This window comes from Gossypium raimondii, chromosome 4 (assembly GCF_025698545.1).
Source record: "Gossypium raimondii isolate GPD5lz chromosome 4, ASM2569854v1, whole genome shotgun sequence".
Classification (NCBI taxonomy): Eukaryota; Viridiplantae; Streptophyta; class Magnoliopsida; order Malvales; family Malvaceae; genus Gossypium; species Gossypium raimondii.
This window is the reverse complement of record NC_068568.1, coordinates 46,902,585-46,921,398: the sequence shown is the minus strand read 5'-3', so window position 1 is coordinate 46,921,398 and position 18,814 is coordinate 46,902,585. Positions and strand designations below refer to the sequence as shown.

The following is an 18,814-nucleotide window of genomic DNA, read 5'->3' as shown; positions in this document are numbered from 1 at the left end:
TTTTTATTTAAGTCATTACGCTATTAAGTTTTTTTTTAAGTTCAGTTAGTGAGCTGCAAGTGACGATTTGACGATCCGTATAGTGGATCAGTACCCATCAATGAGTAAAAGAAGATACATTAAATTCAAATTAATCTGACTGTCTGTGTCAAAGATAAAAGAAGAAAGGTGTTTGAATTTTGGTATACAAATTCAAGACATTCAAAGTTGTTTCATGAAAAAAAATTTGAACTATAAAACGGAATGGGGATAAGAGCTTTTGATTGGTGTATGTAATACAAAAAAATCGAACTCTAAAACGGAATGAGAATAATTGGGTAATTTGAGTAATTCATATTAGTTTTTAATTCCGTGAGCATTTTTGGGTAATAATTGTTACCAAATTTTATTGTATCTCTTCATCTCCCTTAAAGTAGAAGTAAAATGCTGAATGCGTCATTAGTGGTTGAGCACTTGATTCATTCAACAAACTTCACACATCCTCAATGTCGATAAATTATTCAACAAGCTTGATCTACCCCTTTGCCTGCACGTTGATGCGGAAAATTAAAATCTCTGAATTTGGAACAAAATCGTATATTGCAAGACAACCCAGATTCTGAAAACAATAGGCAACAGGAAAAGCATCTTACAACGGAGCTACTGCAATTACAAGATCAGGAGCACATTCACTGGGCGTAGAAGGTACGTTCGACTTGGCTGATACACAGAGAGGGAAATATTAAATCTTTCCATGTAATAGCCAATCGACGACGAGCAAAAGATCGCATAGTGGGACTATATGACGAACAGGGCACTTGGATAACGAATCAATTCACCCTAAAAGATATGGCGGTCAGGAATTTCTCGCATACATATATGATAAACTTGTCTCAGTAACTCGCGACGGAATTCAAAATTTTCTAGGCACCATACCTCTTCCGGTTATCCTAAGCAATACTCTTCTTTAACTGAATTCTTCATTTAATGAGGCAGACGTCAAAGAAGTGGTATTCCAAATCCATTCGACCAAAGCACCTGGAATCGATGGGAAGGCAGGATTTTTCTATTAAAAGTATTGGGAGATTGTGGGTCCATCAATGATCCAAGCTTGCCTCAGTTTCCTAATTTGGGGCATATTCTAAAAGAATTCAATACAACACTCATTCCTCTCATTCCCAAGGGCCAACAAGAACATCGTTTCTCTAATTATTGACCAATAAGCCTGTGCAATGTAATATACAAGATTTGCTCAAAAGTGTTGGTTAACTGTCTCAACTGATCATGAATATACTCATCACCTAGAATCAAAATGCTTTCATTCAAGATCGTAGCATTATGGATAACATTATTCTCAGCAACAAATTGCTTCACACAATCCGAAATAAAAAAACAAGGTAAAGGCATTTTGACAACACTGGAAGTAGATATGTGCAAAGCTTATGATCGGATTAATTAAGACTTCCAACTTTGCATAATGGAACAAATGGGTTTCAGTAATCAGCGGAGACAACTCATACTTCAATGCCTCAGCACAGCCTCATACCAAGTTCTCATTAATGTTCAAACCATAGTTGTATTCAAACCACATCGAGAACTCTGAAAAGGTGATCCACTATCTCTATACATATTCCTCCTATGCCAAAATGTGTTATCTTTAAATATGCTTCTCCAAGCAGAACAGTCAGCACAAATCCCGGGTATTCAAATTAGCAAAAACAATCCCTCTATAAACTACTTACTATTCGCAAATGATTCCTATTTTTTCTTTTCTTTCAATACCCACATTGCCAAGGCACTCAAAACGATTGAAGACATATTGCACATTCTCGAGCTTATCAATCAATTACAACAAGTTTGATGTTTTCTTTAGGAAGTCCGGAATGCCTAACTAGACGCAATGGATATCTGGTATTCTTAGAGTCACGTGCAAGTATCTGTGGGATTTGTTACTCTGAGTGTAGTATATTCGTTTGTAAACTTGTAATATTTTCGAACAGATTGATTAATAAAACAAATTCATCATTACATTAATACACTTTGTATGATTGTCCTTAAATGGTTTTTACACGTAAAGCAAAATGAAAACAAATGTCGCTCATTGGTTGTCCAATATTTAAACTAATACTGAGCAGTATCACATGGTCGCTTATTGGTTGTCCAATATTTATTCACTTGTGACGGTCATTGTGTGGCATACCTAAATTCTGAGTGGATGACGAATTATAATGCATGACTCATACACTTTTATGTAAGTAAAAGCCTAAGTTCAAATAGATAAGAAACTGAAAGTTGGTGCGTTGAATGTATGATTTTTGCAATATATAGTGTAATTGGCATTGCATGGTTGTTGAAAAGTAAACGTGGTCACAGGTTGTTTATCTTTGTGATGAATGACTTTATTACTATTTGATAGTAATTGACTTTTCATGAAGGAAGATGTAAATGTTACCATGAAATAAAATAGAATCATATTGGGAGAACGAATATTATCCTAAAGAGATTAAGGATATCTTATAAGGGTAACACACTTATTACTAGGCCATCAATGAACGAGCACTAATCGAATTGCTTTCGTAATAACATGTCATTAGGGAGAGCTCAGTCACGATACTATAGTGAAATAACTTTATGACTAAATGAGTTTATAATTAATAGGCGAAAAGCTAAAACTTAATTAAAAATCAAGTCCCTCCGCTGGCTCGTTGAAACCATAAATGAATTGAATGTTAAATCAAAATGAGCAGAAGGAATAGAAATGGAGAAATGGAAGACGTTTAGACATGGTTATGGTTTTCTTCAAAATGGAGAAAGGAAATCATTTGAAAATAAATGTGGTTTTCTCAAAATAGAAACAGAAATAAAAATGAAAATGAGAAATGATTCATTTGCAAATGAACATGAATTTCTAAAAATTATAAGAAGAATGAGTTATCTTTTGAGCTATTTTAAAGTTCGAAAATAAAAATAAAGCATTCGGTCATAATGAATAAATTGAACGGTTAAATATTAAATATATTTTCTCGAAATTTTACGGGGTAAAATCGTCATAACTTTACCGAGGTAAAATTGAGATGGGAAAATTATTTGATATATATTTATTGAAGTTTATTTTGAAAAATAGAAAAATAAATATTAGGTTGAATCAAATTATAAAGTATTTAAGTTAAAAAGTTTTGAAAAATAGAAAAATAAATATTAGATTGAATCAAATTATAAAGTATTTAAGTTAAAAGTTCGGGAAGTACTTATAATTGACTTGATATGAAAGAGGCCCAAAAGTCCCTTATGGTAATAGGGTGGACAACTAACCCTAGTTAATATTAATTAAGGTTGTCGCAACCTATACTCCTAAATATAAAAAAAATTATTTTTTTCTATTTGAAATAAACTTCTACAATTCAACAAGGGTTCTACCTTCTTTCTTATAAATAGATGACACCGGTAGAGTTACAAATACAAACTTTAAAATATTGTCACTCTGTCGAAAAATAGAGAGAATATATTATTAACTATTAAATATATTTTTTCAGAATAACAATTATGTCGGTTTCTATTTGAGAAGAGAATTTTTGTTTTCACAAAAAAAAAAACTATTTCTAGTTTCTATATTTGATTCGATTTGTTTGAACCCACACTTGAAGCAATTCGTGTCACGAGAATAATGAAAAAGATTGTTTGGTTGAAAGCCAAGAATGACAAGGATCCATCTATCTGAACACATGTACAATTTTAGTTTAAAGTTTATTATTATAAATATTACAAATTAGATCGATTTTTAAAATTTTAATTTTTCGCTGTATAAAAAATTTGTTTTCAAGCCGGATTTTTTCCAACAGATTCAACTTGGAAAATTCCTGGGATGCCAATTACGCTTCGTCACAAACAGAAAAGAGTTCTTCCATTCCTCAATCGACCAATACAAAATAAACTTACTGGATGGAAATAGTAAAATTATATTGTATATTGAAAATAGTACAAATATTTTAATTTTGATTTAAATTTTTAAATATTATTAAAAATTTATTAATGACAAAATATCAATCTTTTAATATGTTATTTAAAAATATATTTTTATTATATTTGAATAAAAAATTAATTATATTTAACAAATTGAATAATAAATTAATTACAATAATTAGAAATACATGGTTTAAAAACTAATTAAAAATTAAATGCTTAAAAATCACATGGATAGCATGTAACATTAGAAACTAGTGTATTGCTTGAATTTTATTTAAATTTTATTGTTAATTATGAGAAACTTTTATTTGATTATATATTTTACAAAAGAATTTTTAGCTCGATTTTTTTACAGATTTGGATATCCAACAAATAATGCAAGTACGAACTCAGACTTTTATTGTGGATTCAAATATTCGATAAATGGTAGAAAATTTTAATTTACATTTTTATGAGTCGATATTTGACAAATTAACTCGTATTTGAATTTGGATAATCATGATCAAATTATTTGTAGATAATAAATAGATTCAAAATTTTAAACATTTTTGCAATTCAATTTGAATAATTCAAAAGACGTGGATATCCAACCCGCTATTATCTCTAGATATAAGATAAGATAACAAATCTTTCAAGGCTTTTTTGTTTTGCTTAGGCATAATGTCAAATTTAGCCTTCAAAATTATCATTTGTCAATTTAGCCTTTATATTTTTAGCTAAATTTAATCCTCAACCTTTTAAAAGAGTCAAATTTGGCTAACAACAAATTATTATTTTTAATGTAAATACGGACTAAAACGTTAAATTTTAAACATTGCTAATTTTTTTATGAATTATATATATATTCTTTTAAATTTTTTATAATTGTTAAATTATTTGTTGATATGACATATAAGACATATAGTGTAATGTCGTTATGAAGTATCGTAGATTGCCATGCAAGTTGTAATGCCATCATCACAAAATATCAATATTTTAGTTAACATTTCTATTTAAATAAAATAATTTAATTCTTTTTAAAAGTGAATAATCAAATTTAATTAAAAAAATTAAAAATTCACATTATCGTTATTATAAATATACAAAAGAACATATTATATATATAGAAAAAAAACATATTTTTTTATTGTATTAAGTGCTTACAATCACTCCAGATTTGTCTTACTTGAGTTGTGACAAAGTCAATTATCAACGTGTCAGAATGTTCTATTAATGCTGAGATTAAAACTTTTACTGTGTTGATGGAGTTTATCCTTCTCCATCTACGATGAATATTTATTATTCTTTTTCCCTAAATTATATGGTTATTTTCCTTTAAAAAAATGCAATTGGTTTTGTTTTCCTTCTTTTATAATGTTCACTTAAGAATGTAATTTGGTGGTGGTCATGATTAACTTTGCCGGAAGTTGGATGTTATTGTGGTTCCTTAAAGCTGACGAGTTTTGAATGACGGTTGGCTGTTTGGTCGGTGATTGTTGCCAGCTTGGACTATATATATACCTTTAGCTTTTTCTAGACATAATATAATAATATTATTATCCAAATATCGGTTAATTTTTGTTAAAAAAACACAAATGAAAATGACTAGCCACATAAACATGTCAATGTATTTAATTAATTATTTATGTTATCTTCACTCATTAGGATCAAATCGATATAAGATATAAAATTGAGGATTAAATTTATAATTATATTGATTTTTCAACTACTACATCATATTCTTAGTGCAATTAATAGAAATAAACAGAAAAATAATATCGATTAGTTAGATGACTAATTTTAAAAAATTATAGTTAAATTATCAAAAAGAAAATAACCCATAATTAGGTGGCTTATGATGTAGTTTATCCAAAATTAAATTGGGTTAGAGATGACATTGGATGTAGAAGAATTTAGAATAATATGTTTATTTCTTTTAAGAATTGATTAAATGATATTAATTTATTGGTCCCTAAAAATATTAGTTTTAAGATTTTTATATAAATTATCCCTATATTTTTAAATATTCTTTTATAATTATTAAAACTAATTTAAATTTTGTAAAATAAATTTTTTAAAAATCTAAGGCTCAATTTAATTTATTTTCTTAAATATTTAAGAGGTCTTGATTTTTAAATTATTTTACAAGAGTTTTTCAGCATTTAAGCTTTATAATTAAAAACTAATTAACCTTCGGTTTGATTTTTTTATATTTAATTCGGTTTAGATTAAGATTTTAAAATAAATTAAATTACTATATTTTTTCACTAAAATTGATCTAAAATAAATAAATAATTACATTTAAATCCAATTATAAATTAAAATTTCAATCAACATGCACACAGACAAACACTATTGACTCTAATCCAATAGGTCAATCACTTTTAAATCTGGTTTGTCATTTATGGGCTGGAAAGACTCTTAGGGAATTGGAGGGGAAAAAGGCCCCAGCCCCCATGTATCTGCAAGAGAAAGCCGAAAAACCCTTCCAAAATCCCCTGTCGCTACTGCCTATATAAAAATATTAGAGACCCCTCCCTCGGTATCCTTAAGGGGGGGTGATAGGCGAGGGCTTTGGCTTCGGTTGCGGCGTTGATGCGGAGAGTGAGAAAGACAAGTGAAGACAACACTGGAAGCGGCCAGAAACATGTAGATGAAACCAAAAAAATCTGAGGGGAGCGTGATGTTCTATTTTCCAATATAGTTTTCAATCTGAATTTCGATGGCTGCTCGTGTTTCTTCTTCTTCTCCCTCTTCGCTTTCCCTTAATCAACTTGGCCTTCCCTCAATGCCTCCTTCCTGGACCTTGTGATGTTTGGCTTTTCATAGCTCTGAAGGTTCAATTTTCTTCTTCTGTCATCCTTCCCTCCTTTTTCTGATTTTCTAATTCCAATTTGGTTTCCTTTTTTATTTCATTTTGTGGGTGTGTTAAAGCTTCTTTAGTCGCTAGCTATGTTTGCTTCATTTTTTTAGCTAATCGCAAAATCCAATAATCTTAGTTTAAATCAAGGTTTGAACTGTTTTAATATGGGCGGTGCCCTGCTCCATACATGCTCAAGGACTAAAGTGAATAGCTTTTAAGAGTGATTAGATCACCAGCGTTTATCAGTTTGACTTATTCATAAACATTTGGAAGCTTACTTCGGTAGTCTAGTGCTGCATTATAAATTTATTTATTGGTATAAAATGTGGAATTGCAGCCTGCCTTTTAGGGTTTTGGCCTTTTGTATTTATACCAAAACGGCTTAGATAAATCAGTGTAGTGAAGGGTAAATATTACATGTGAAACCAAACTATTATATATATTTAACTTTATGGTTGGATGTTTAAGTGTTATAGCATTACTTGTTTGAAGATTTTTCACAATTTTATATAAGAATAAGATAGTACAAAGGGTGGGTAATGACATATTTGGTTTCTTTAGATAATGCACTTATCCATGGTTTTTGTCAATTTGTTATTATATGTTTGTATTTTGCTTTTATCCGTGTTTGTTTATACATCTTATGAAAATGATTAAGAATGTTTTTATGTACATAGTTTTAGTTGTCCCTGTGAAGCTCAATGCTTATATCTTTGTTATTTGGGGTTTTAAGTATGAGTGTTTGATGTTGATGTGTCTAACATGAGTATGATCATTTTTTTGTAAGTTTTTCTATGTCTTTGATGTGTCATATTTACTCACCATTTTTTTTATACCCGTTGGACATGGGTGCTTCAAGAAAAATGAAGTCTTGAAGCAATGCAAGGTTAGATCATGCTATCTATGATGGACTGCCCTAGCAATGCAGGTCTAGAGCGTGTTTCCTATTATTGACTATAATTGCATTTGTGGGAGGGATTTGGCTCCCCTCCATTTCTTTTTTGTTCATTACTATCTTATACATGTTTAACCATCATTCACAAGATTTTTATATTTAATAAATGGATTCTACACATTTGAATGGTGATGATTAATGTATTGAATATTAATGGATGAAAAAGAAATGGATTGAATTTTAACCCAATTGGCGGGAATTTATTGTCAGACCTCTTGACACCCAAGATGGCGATGTCAGGCTTACATATTCTGTAATTTCAATTAAAATACCATTAAAACCATTCCATCTACTTGTTAAAACCCCACATTCAACTTAGTGTAGGGTTTTAACAGGTAGCTGGGAACAGTTTTAATTCTAGTTTTAATGTGAGGTTTTGATGGTTAAGATGGGAACGGTTTTAATTGGAATTATTGAATGTGTAAGCTTGACCTTGATCAAGGTCAGGCCTGACAAATTCATGACAAGTTCAATGTGATATACATTCTATAATAAAAATTAAAAAAGAAACATATTTTGGGGATTTTCCCAAGATCAATATTTTGATAAATTAAAAAATAGCAATTTTGTAATAAAAAAAAATCGAGCGAGTGATTCTAGGAGTTATTTTTATCACAATTTTTTTTTATTGTCGAAAGTACTGACTTTTTAGCAAAAGATATTTAATTAAGGATCCTTTTATTGGTGCATTTGCTTTTTCTAATAAACAAGTGAAGCTAAATTAAATGCCAAAAGCACCAACCAGATGGAATCTAAGGATGGACACGTCTAAATGACAACCAAGCAGCCTTTAACAAACTCAGCTTCAGCACCTTTTATATGTAAAGCAATGTCAGCTTATATGACCCCAACATCTTTGACATACTGTGATGTTAGCTGATGTTTCAATCTTTATGAATTATGACCCCTAATTTTAATAGCACATGGCTACTAACACTTTTGTGACAATGAAAGGTTATGCTGGGCCCTATGTCAGCTGCACAATCAAGCCTCCCAACTCATTGGATTGGGTATCTGGATGATATCAATAGCAGTGGGCAAAATCATCCACTAGAGAACTGCTTTGGACAACAATTGCTTATCAGGCATGAAGTCTCAGTAATCATTTTTCTGCTGTTAATTTTTTGATGTATTAAATCATAAGTCATAGGTGTTTTGTGCTCCAATGTTTAATATTAATGACTTTGCCTTTGTTTTACTGTTTGGTTCCATGCCTTTTTATTAGCCTTTTGATCACATGGGAAAGGACATCACCAGATATGCAAATTGTCATGGAGCACATGTTCATATATACAATGATGTTGGTAGCCTTCAAACTTGCAAATTAAACTACCTACAGCCACCTATGAATCTCAACAATTGCATTCTTGTTTGTACAATCTAATTTTGGTTGCTACATTCCTTTCAGTATGGTGTGAGCTTGTGCTTCACCGCTTGAAGCTGTAGTGCTTTATGCATTTGGTCTTCATTCTGCGATGAAACTATTAGCATCTCATATGACTGTTTGAAAACTTGATGTTATACTTCCTATGACTCCATCAAAATTTACGACTAGAAATCTCTCTATTATAGTCACCAAAGGACCTTACCTTTCTTTCCTATTGCCGCAACCTCCCTATTGCTTTCATTCACTCCTATTGCTACTGTAGTTTGTAGTACTTTTTCATAATGAACCATATTGGTCTATTTCACCATTTTGAGTAACTTAGCCTCTAATGAAAAACCTGACACCAAAATCTTGCCTTAGCCTCTACTCCTGTCTAAAGTGCTCCAAGTTCTTACTAGAAAACAGCATGATGACATCCATGGTAGGCCGAGGAAAGCTGCATGGATTGACAAAATTATTCAATCTGGGCTGGACTTTGTGTATCTGGATTGACAAAATTTCTATATGCTTAAATTCTAGTATTGAGTGTCTTATGGGACCCCTTCTCTAGCTTGAGCTTTTCAGTTTTTGTAAGGTTGCATGCAGCCCCATGTAGTTTAGGTTCTCTACTGGTTTTTTTATCCAGGGAAAAGGAATCAGAAATACATTATGAAGAGTGCAATTATGTTGATGTCAATTGTATGTTCTTTCTGACTATGGATTGTTTATCTGCATTGCATCACGCCTAAGGTTCTTTTTGGATAATGTTAAATATGAAATACTTTATTATTGTTCTCTTTTTACCTCATTGTTATGGCTATAAACTGGTGTTAGCTGCAAGCAATGGAGGCAATGTATAGGAAATAAAATTTTAACATGAAATTGCGTTGTCATTGACATCCCTACCTCACTGGACAACATTGGGTCTCTTTACAACTAGGTTCATTTTGGTATTTGTATGTATATATATTTTTTCATCTAACTCATTATTGAAATTGACAACTAGGTCAATTTTGGTTTAACTTTGAATTTCGCTAAGATTAGATTTGAGATTGTACCACGTCATCAAATTTTTACAATTTTCAAATTCATGAAGTAAAATGATCTAGTTACTGAGTTCAAGTATTAAAATGAACAAAAACTAGATGTATCAAATAAACTTAGTTATTAAGTTAAATCGTAAAAAAATTACATTTTTATTATTATACAAAAGAGTTTTAAAGGGTGTAATTTTTTATTTTGTGTTTTAAAACTAATGGCATAATTCTATTTGAGCTTGTTTAGAAATGAGTTGATTTTAGGTTTCAGCATTCAAGGCTGTCTTGTTTTCTATTGGTAATATATACTTTTTTAAGGTAATATATAACATAAAATGTAACCATTTTAAAAATGCGACTATTTTTAAATTTTAAAACTAATAAATATGAAATTAGACATTTTAAAAAAATAAGAAAACAACAATACTATAATTTACATAAAAATAGTTTTAAATTCTTTAAAAATAATTGGGCTTAAATTATACAAATTGAGATTTTATTTTGGGTTGATTTGGATAAATATAAAATATGCTAATATTATAAATGGGTTTAACTCATAAACTTTTTATTTTTAAAAAATAGATAATAAGTTTAAATATTGTATTTTTAATGGTTGCAAAATTCAAATAGTTATATTTATGTAACTAAACTTAGACAAATCCAAATATTTAAAAATTATAGATTTTTGTTGATTATATTTTGGGTAAATTATACTAGTAGTCACTCAATTTTGATACAAGTGGTAAAACAATCACTTTGATTTCAATTTAATCACTTAATTTTTGAAAATAACAAATCAATCATTTTAACCATTTTCTGTTACAAACGTAACAAAAAGATGACTTGTCATCTCATTGTATAAACGACCCCAATTTATAACCCTAGTTGGGCTAGGCAGTAAAAGAAAAAGAAAAAAAGAAAAGGAGGAGAAGAAGAAGAGAAAAATTCTAGAGTGGTTCAACAACAGCATGAGGTTGTGGATTGCGGCGACGACGGTGGGGCAAGCTTCACAAAGAACCATTCTGGTGAGGGGAACAGTCGAGAGCTTTTCTTTGTCGTATTTGGCCAAATGCACCATCTTAGGTCATCTCATCTCAGGTCTTCTTCTTCTAGCCACATCGATAGCTTGGACCATAGAGTATTCGTACCAAATGCTTTGGACGTAGAATCTGCGATGGTTTAAGGATAAAATGATGCGGTTGTTGCTGTCACAGTTGAGTTTGAATCAATGATCGCCACATTTGGGAGGTTGGGTTGGTAATCGAAAATGGTAGCTCATTATGACATTTCATAAACAGTTGGGTTGCAATAGTTGTTTTTGGTTTTGGCGACATAAGATTGGAAACTGTGGTTTGGCAACACAACAATGGCAACCATGATGGCATAGATTGAAAGTTGTGGTTTGGATTTTGGAATGGCAGAATCTGGATGGGGAGAGATTGGAAGGTAGACAAAAAGACAAAAGAGATTGATGGTAGAGTGAAGCAAGTCATCATATTTGAAAACAGTGATTGTTGGGATGGAGAAGAAGTATAAACATATTGGGTCATTTACGTAAAAAGTAAAAATATTGGGCCATTTATTAAAAAATGAAAAAGAAAGGATGAAAAAAAACAGTCATTCAACTTTGCCTCATCCAATGTGGCAAGTTAACTGGCCACATCAACTGTCTTTGTCAAAAAATGTTAATAGGTGACTGATTTGTCACTTTTCGATAACGTTAGCGATTGATTTGTTATTTTTCAAAAGTTGAATGATTGAATTGAAATCAAAGCAACTGTTTTATCAGTTGCACTAAAATTGAGTAACTGTTGGTGTAATTTATCTTTATATTTTTAAAAATAAGTAAAATTTTATTCGGTTTTTTTATAAATCTCAATTCATTTTGCTAATCTAATATGGAAAATTTCTATAGTGGAGTTTTGGTTCAAATATGGAAAATTAAGCTACATAAGTGTCACCACTTTTTGATTGACAACTCAACAGTTTCTTGGTTGGTCCATCTAATTTGTAAAGCCATCAGAATTGTTCCTAAATTTTCTCATTTATACTTAATAATTCCATCATTTTTTTACTAATTTATTATTAACGATGAAAATAATCTTTGAATTAGTTTACAAATTTTAAATAAAATTTGTTTTTATTAAAGAATATAAATGTCATAATAAAACCCTAAAAAGGTCATATTAAATTAAAAAAAGTGTAATTTTCAAAATAAGTAATAAGCCAGATTTAAGGATTATTTTCTAACCTATTCAATACAGTGTTAGTAATTTGGTACTCATTAGGAAAGTAGAATTAATTGTGAAATTTTTATCTAGTATTTATTGGGAGAGTCGAATTAAAAGTATTAAAGTCATTAGATTTCAAACTCCCAAAATAAGATTGGCTTTGTCGGAATTATATGAATCTTGTGATGATGCAAAGTCAAAGAGTGAAGTGGAGAGTTTGGTCAATGCACTTGAGAGTTTTGAGTTTTTGCTTGGTATGAAACTTTATTTGCTATAAAATATGGTGAGTAAGAAATTGCAATCTAAGTCTATGTACATTGACACCACCATAAAGGAATTAGAAGGTGTATTGTCATATTTTGAAAAATATAGAGTTGAAGACTTTACTTCTAGTATGAATATTGCACTTGATATGAATGTAGAGCCTACCCTTCCAACAGAGCGTCATGTTATTAAAAAAAATAATTTGGTGAGAATAATCAAGAGGACGAAGAAATTTAATCGACTGATGAGTTATTTAGAGTTGATTATTTTTTAGTTATTGTAGACATGACAATTACTTCTTTGAAGAGCAGATTTGAGCAACTAAAAACATTTGAAAGTATTTTTGGGTTTTTGCTTGATTTAAACAATTTAAAGTCATTGGATGAAAAGAAATTGAGAGAATACTGTGCTACTTTTCACTCTACTTTTTCTCATGTGATTCATCAGATGTTGATTTAAATGATCTTTTCTTTGAATTGAAAGTGTTGCAATTTACTTTACCAAATGAATTCATGTTAGCCATTGAAATTCTTGAGTTTGTCAAATCTGCAGATTGCTATCCGAATGTTTCAATTGCTAATAGAATTTTTTAACGGTCCTTTTGACTGTGACATCAACTAAAAGAAGTTTTTCAAAGTTAAAGTTAATCAAAACATACTTGAGGTCGTCAATGTCATAAGAACGGTTGAATGGTTTGGCAATTTTATCAATCGAGAAGGATTGTTTGGAAGATATTGATATTGATGTTATCATTAATGATTTTGCATATCAAAATGCTCGTAGAACCCATTTTTTAATGATTTTTTGTGTTTTTGTAGTTGATGACATAGGAGTAGATTGAATGAAAAATATATATTTTTAAATTGTTAGAAAAATTTTTTATTCACTTAATCTCATAAAACATATTATTTTAATGAAATTACTAGTGTATGATTTTATTTTATTGTATTACATTTTATAATTTTTTTAAAAGGGTCCAATTTATTGTTTCGCCTAAGGCCCTAAAAATGTCAATAACGAACCTGCAATGAGTTGGGGTTGTATTACAACAAAAGGGGAGGCCAATAGCATTTTTTAGCAAAGGCTTGGGAGTTAGGCATCTAGCTCTGTCAATTTATGAAAAAGAGATGTTGGATATTTTACTAGTAGTGAAGAAATGACATTCATATTTGGTTGGGAGGTTCATTTTGATAAGAACAGACCATCAAAGCCTTAAGCTCTTATCTAATAGGCTAGCCATCACACCATACCGACAGAAATAGGTGACAAAAATGTTGGGGTATGACTATTCCATTGCATATAGGAAGGGTTCCTTGAACACTGTGGCTGATGCTTTGTGTAGAAGATCACATGAATAGGAGGGCCAACTACTTCAATGTGTGGTTAGCACTATTTGGTCTGGAATGTGGGATAGAATTGTGAATTATGTGTCCATTGATACTAAGTTACAACACCTGATCCAAGAATTACAACAACAACTCCATGCTCACTCCAAATTTACTTGGGATAGCGCAATTTTGAGAAGAAAGGGTAAGGTTGTTGTTAGTAGCAATGCCGACCTTAGGAGGGACCTTTTTCAGTACTTCCATGTTGGAACAAGAGGTGGCCACTCAGGAGTACATGCCATAAGACACAGAATCTCAAAGACTTGTCTAGGGATGTAAAAAATTGGATGAGGAATGTCCAACATGCCAAAAATGCAAAGTAGATTTATCAGCTTCTCCTGACCTCCTTCAACCCTTTCCTATTCCTGATAGGGCTTGGGCTGTTATTAGTATGAATTTTATCGAATGATCAGGGGTGAAGCCAGAACAATTTTTTAGGGGGCCGGATGAAATTTTAATCTTTTATAATCTATACACTACACCAAAATAGGCTTTTAGCGGCGTTTTTAGCGGCATTTGGATAAAAACGCAGCTAAAGATCGATCATTAGCGGCGCTTTACGGAAATCGCAGCTGAAAAAACCTAAGCCCAACGACGCCGTTTTGTGAGCTTTTGTTGATTTAGCGGCGTTTTTAAGAAAGCGCCGCTAATGCTCAGGGCTTTAGCGGCGTTTTGGAGGAAGCGCCGCAAAAAAACCTAAGCCCAACGATGCCGTTTTGTGAACTTTCGGGGATTTAGCGGCGTTTTTAGGAAAGCGCCGCTAATGCTCAGGGCTTTAGCGGCGTTTTTGGGGAAGCGCCGCAAAAAACCTAAGCCCAACGACGCCGTTTTCTGAGCTTTCGGGGATTTAGCGGCGTTTTTATGAAAGCGCAGCTAATGCTCAGGGCTTTAGCGGCGTTTTTGGGAAAGCGCCGCTAAATCACCTCAGTCCAACGACGCCGTTTTCTGAGCTTTCGGGGATTTAGCGGCGTTTTTATGAAAGCGCCGCTAATGCGCGCTAAAAATATTTTATCTTAATTGGTTTATTCATATTAAATAAAATTCAATTTATTTCTAATTGAATATTTAAAATCTTCAGAAAAAAGTAATGACACGTAGAAATAATTTGAAATAAAACACACGGAAAAATTAAAATGCTATTATTTAAAATAATTGTAAGAGAGATAATAATAAATTTGTTTAGGGTTTTTGGTTTAGGGTATATAATTTATTTAAGATTTAAGGCCGGTTTAGGAGTTCATATTTTAAGGTTTAGGGAGTATGGGTTTAGGGATTATGGATTAGGGGTTAGGATTTAAGGTTTAGGGGTTAGAGGGTTAGGGGTTTAGGGATTAAAAGTTAGGGATTTAGGGGTCGAGTTAGGGTTTTGGGTTTAGATTAATTATTTTTTAATTTATATTTTAAATATGTTCTTATATAATTGTAAAAGAGATAATAATAATTTTGTTTAGGGTTTTTAGTTTAGGGTATATGATTAATTTAAGATTTAAAGCCGGTTTAGGAGTTCATATTTAAGGTTTAGGGAGTATGGATTTAGGGATTATGAATTAGGGATTATGGTTTAAGGGTTGGGATGTAAGGTTTTGGGGTTAGAGGTTTAGGGGTTAGATGTTAAGGTTAAGAGTTAGGGATTTAAGGTTTAGGGATTCAGGGGTCGAGTTAAGGTTTTGAGTTTAGATTAATTATTTTTTTAATTTATATTTTAAATATGTTCTTATATAATTGTAAAATAGATAATAATAAATCAAATATATTGAAATTATGAGTCTTGTTTAAATTATTTAAGAGATATATAATAGATAGACTTTATATGTATTGAATGGTTAATTTAGAGGTTTAAGGTTAAGGTTTACTTGAGATTTGTTAAATGATAAAATTTTATACAATTAATTAATGCTTTTATATTTAAAAAATTTGATATATTTAAATATTAGTTTAAATAGAATTAATAAATAAGTTAAAAAAGTAATAGATTGATATGAATATTTATACATAATTATTTATTTTGGAGAAGACCAAATTATAAGAAAAAATACAAAAATAAAATGAAATAAAAATGATATGGATATTTAATTTAGATAAATCTAACTTAATAATTAATTACAACCATTTTATCATTTGTTTTCTTATTAAAATATAAAATATTTATTTTGAGAGTACTTGTTTTTTTTATAAAAATTATTTTGTTCAAAATAAATCAATTAATAAAACCAAAATAGCAAAAGCAGCGTCATTTTGTTCAAAATGAAAAACGCCGCAAAAAATAAATCAATATATAAAAAAATAAAATAAAAAATTTTAGCATAGCAAAACGGCGTCAATTTGTTCAAAATAAAATAGCGGCGTTTTTTATAAAAACGCTGCAAAAAATAAACCAATATATAAAAAGCAGATAAAAAAAATTTTAGAATAGCAAAACGGCGTCATTTTGTTCAAAATGGAAAAAATTTTGCGGCGTTTTTTGAAAAACGCCGCTAAAGGTAAGCAATAGCGGCACTTTTATAAAAGCGCCGCAAAAAATAAATCAATTTATAAAAAAAATTAAAATAAAAAATTTTTAGCATAGCAAAACGGCGCCATTTTGTTCAAAATGAAATAGCGGCGTTTTTCAAAAAAACGCCGCTAAAGGTAAGCAATAGCGGCACTTTTATAAAAGCGCCGCAAAAAATAAATCAATTTATAAAAAAATTAAAATAAAAAATTTTTAGCACAGCAAAACGGCGTCATTTTGTTCAAAATGAAATAGCCGCAAAAATAAATCAATTTATAAAAAATAAAATAAAAAAATTTTAGAATAGCAAAACGGCGTCATTTTGTTCCAAATGAAAAAAATTTTGCGGCATTTTTTTGAAAAAAGCCGCTAAAGGTGAGAAATAGAAAAACGCCGCAAAAAATAAATCAATTTATTAAAAAAATAAAATAAAAAATTTCATGCATAACAAAACGGCATCATTTTGTTCAAAGTGAAATGGCGGCGTTTTTATAAAAAACGCCGCAAAAATAAATCAATTTATAAAAAAACAAAATAAAAAAAATTTTAGAATAGCAAAACGGCGTCATTTTGTTCAAAATGAAAAATTATTTGCGGCGTCATAAAAACGCTGCTAAAAGTAAGCAATAGCGGCGTTTTTATAAAAAACGCCACAAAAAACATTTCACTTTAAAAAAATTAGCGCCATTTTATAAAAATTCCCCCTCCGAAATCCCCAACTTTCCCCCCTAAAACCCCTAAAATCCCAACTTTCCCCCCTCCTAAACGTCTTTTTCTTGTTCCTTACTAATGCAACATGTTCTGCTTTTTATATGATTAATTTTTTCGAAAACACTGTCATGGCTATGCAAACCGGAGTAGGTTTGTCGAAGATCTTGATCTTAGCCGGCGCCAATACCGTTCCAACTGAATTTCTTACTTCAATTCTTCTTTTTTATTTTTCTTACTGTTTTAATTTTGACTTCAACTTGTTAATTTCGTTTCCAGGTTATACGGGTACTGTCCTCCTGAAAAACGGTAAATTATCGGACATATTAGGCGAATTGCAGGTTAGTTTTGATCGTTTTGTTTGTTTTGATTTGCTAGTTTCTCCTTGCCGTATGATTCAAATATTTTTCCTTTGGATTTTGTGTTGATTGACTAGGTTTCTACTTTTCATTCTTTTTCGTCTATTAATTTTAGCTTTTAACTCCTTTTTTCCTGATTTGGCAGTCACTAGTGAAGGGACTCGAAAAGTCGGGGGAGCAAGCTGATGATTCAGATGCACTTCTAGCTTAGGTATATGAGGAAATAGAGCTTAAAGTTTAAATCTTTTGGTTGTAATATTGATCTTTTTCTATCAATTTGTAGGTGCGTCGTTTGTCAACGGAGAGCAGGCAACTGGCATCAGCACGGCAGATAACTGTTCTGAATGGGGATTCTAGCGGTATTTTCTTAATTATATTTGCTTAAATAGTAGTTCTTTTAGGCACATATATGTGAAACTAGTTTATAATTGCATTAACGGGATTAGATGAACCATTTTCTAAGTGGATTTGCTTTGGTTGTATTAGTAATACAGAGACCTCGCAGGTAATTTAACCAAATAATTTCATAATTTCATAGTCTAGGGCCACCATCGGCGTAGCTCTTTAGATTTCATAGTTCATTTAGCTAAGCAAACCTTTCTATTATAAAAAGCAAATTGAAATTGTTGAAATCTAACTTTTCACTGGTGGTGACATACCCAATCACCCATAATGTAGCACTATGTGTAACACCCCTTACCCGTAGTCAACATCGAAATAGGGTACGAGGCATTACCAGAACCCATACGCTTGTAAACGTATTTAACCGAGTTATAAATTTCATCTAAATTAAAATTTTCAAAATTATTAACATGCTTTTTATAATTTTTCATAATATACCTTCAAAAAAATTATGATCATAATAATTAGGGCTTACGAAACCCGATACATACTCATGCAATTTAATGCTTCATTTCCATTTCATTATTTCGATATTTCATGTACCATCATTTTCATGAATTTTGTACATACCAGAATAGTTCATTTCAAATTCATGTTATCTCACTTCAAAACTTTACCCGTTATATCATTTAAATATCAATGGTTACATTTATTTCAGATCAATACCAATAATAATTCAATTCCATATTTTCTAATACCCTTATTATTTTCCATATTTATCCGTTGAATTTCTCGAAATTGATGGATTTTCAGTACACTTTTAGTGTACAATTGAGTCCGTCAATTCATATTCATGTGCACATTTCTATTTCAGAGAGCACACTCCATGAAC

At 30.7% G+C, this 18,814-nt stretch overlaps 2 long non-coding RNA genes across 2 annotated transcripts; both read left to right on the top strand.

Annotated features, from left to right (window-relative positions):
• The first annotated feature begins 6,352 nt into the window (after positions 1–6,352).
• On the top strand, positions 6,353–9,894 carry LOC128040604 (uncharacterized). Its single transcript, XR_008195394.1, has 2 exons — positions 6,353–6,758; positions 8,694–9,894. It is a non-coding gene; the product is annotated as an uncharacterized LOC128040604 (long non-coding RNA).
• A 7,339-nt stretch (positions 9,895–17,233) lies between these two features.
• Positions 17,234–18,469, top strand: LOC105781023 (uncharacterized). The gene is made up of 3 exons (XR_008195446.1): positions 17,234–17,562; positions 17,726–17,791; positions 17,864–18,469. It is a non-coding gene; the product is annotated as an uncharacterized LOC105781023 (long non-coding RNA).
• Positions 18,470–18,814: the final 345 nt, after the last annotated feature.